The 2,017-nt window shown below is 42.9% G+C and overlaps 1 pseudogene; it reads left to right on the top strand.

Moving 5' to 3' along the window:
• On the top strand, positions 1-1,189 carry LOC103351825 (actin-related protein 3-like; annotated as a pseudogene).
• The last annotated feature ends 828 nt before the right edge of the window (positions 1,190-2,017 follow it).

Below are 2,017 nucleotides of genomic sequence, written 5' to 3'. Positions count from 1 at the left end.
ATGACAGGACGCCTGCTGGCCTGTGTGGTGGACTGTGGCATGAGGTATACAAAACTAGGACATGTTGGAAATACAGGCATCTCCTTCCTGTATTGCTATTAAGGAGTCAGCAAAAGTGGATGATCAGGCTCAAAGGAGGGCCATGAGAGGTTTGGACAATCTAGCCTCCATCACTGGTGATGAAACAACAGAAAAACCTACATACGCAAACAAACTGGCCAATTCGCCTTGGTATAATGGACGATTAGGGCTTGATAGAAAGTTTGGTGGAACATGATCTTTTCTAAGGACGGAACCTGAAGACCATTATTTTCTTTTGACAGAACCACCACTGAATACTCCAAAAAACAGAGAATATACTGTTGAAATATGTTGGAATCAATCTTTCAGTGTTCTGGGCCTGCGCATTGCTATACAGGCTATCCGTATTTGAGAATGGATATTGACTGGTACAGTAATAGACCGTGGAGATGCTATCATTCATGTGGTTCCTGTGGCTGAAGGGTATGTGATTGGCAGCTATATTAAACACATTCCAATAGCAGGACGAGACAGGACATTAGAACATATTTTATTCAGCAACCGCTGAGAGACCAAGAAGTAGGAATCCCTCCAGAACAATCCCTGGAAACTAAGACAGTAAAGGAGCACCATACTACATCTGCCCAGATTTAGCAAAGGAATCTAACAAGTAGAATACAGATGGGTCAAAGTGGAGTAAGCCGTATACTGAAATCACTGCTCTCTCTAAGAAAGAAGTTTCTATGTTGGTTAGGAGAAGTGCTTGGGACCTGAAATCTTTGTTTTTTACACAACCTATTTCTGAAATTGTAGATCCAGTAATTCAGAATTGTCCTATTGATGTCAGACATCCTCTCTACAAGAACATTGTCCTCTTTGGAGGTTCAACTATAATCGGGGACTTTGGATGTCATCTGCAGAGAGATTGTAAAGAATTGTAGATGCCAGGCTGAAATTAACTGAGGAATTGAGTGGTGGTGCATCGAAGCCAGAACCTGCTAATGTATAAGTCAGTACACTCCACGTGCAGTGATACACAGTCTGGTTTGGAGGATCCATGCTGGCTTCCATGCTTGAGTTCTACCAAGAACGCCAGGCCAAAAAGGATTGCAAAGAAATTGGACCTAGCATTTGTCATCACAATCCAGTGTTGGAAGTCAGGCTGTAAAATTGACTTTCTAGTTCTTGGAGTTAGGAAGGTGGAAAAGAGGGAATCTTTCTGACTACCTGGTTTGGATGACGGGGTTTTTAAAGTAAGAAATAATAAGACCAAAACATGATTATACAGGAAAATGTTAGTAAGTATATCAGCACACACATGTAGAAATAATAAGACAACATGAAATAATAAAATCAAACATGATTATAGAGGAATATGTTAGTAAGTATATCAACACACACACGTAGAAGAAAGCCAAAATGATAAAGTGGTCTTCTTAAGATTGAATATTTGAGGCCGGGACCGCGGCTCACTAGGCTAATCCTCCACCTTGCGGTGCCGGCACACCGGGTTCTAGTCCCGGTCGGGGTGCTGGATTCTGTCCTGGTTGCCCCTCTTCCAAGCCAGCTCTCTGCTGTGGCCAGGGAGTGCAGTGGAGGATGGCCCAAGTGCTTGGGCCCTGCACCCCATGGGAGACCAGGATAAGTACCTGGCTCCTGCCATCAGATCAGCGCGGTGCGCCGGCTGCAGCACGCCGGCCGCGGCGGCCATTGGAGGGTGAACCAACGGCAAAGGAAGACCTTTCTCTCTGTCTCTCTCTCTCACTGTCCACTCTGCCTGTCAAAAAATAAAAAATAAAAATAAAAAAAGATTGAATATTTGAATCTTATGTGCAAGACAAAGAAGCGGAGTTTAGCTCTTTCTGTGCCTTGGTATTTTGTGTATTACTGAATTATCTAAGACTTGATGGGATTTAGCAGTATGTACATAGTTCTGTAATGCTTAAATTATACATTTCGTCATGTACAATGCCAGAGCTTGTTAATATTTCATACT

Source organism: Oryctolagus cuniculus, chromosome X (genome assembly GCF_051225735.1).
Source record: "Oryctolagus cuniculus isolate XC-2025 breed Fujian yellow rabbit chromosome X, ASM5122573v1, whole genome shotgun sequence".
NCBI classification, from domain to species: domain Eukaryota; kingdom Metazoa; phylum Chordata; class Mammalia; order Lagomorpha; family Leporidae; genus Oryctolagus; species Oryctolagus cuniculus.
This window is presented reverse-complemented; position numbering and strand designations above follow the sequence as displayed.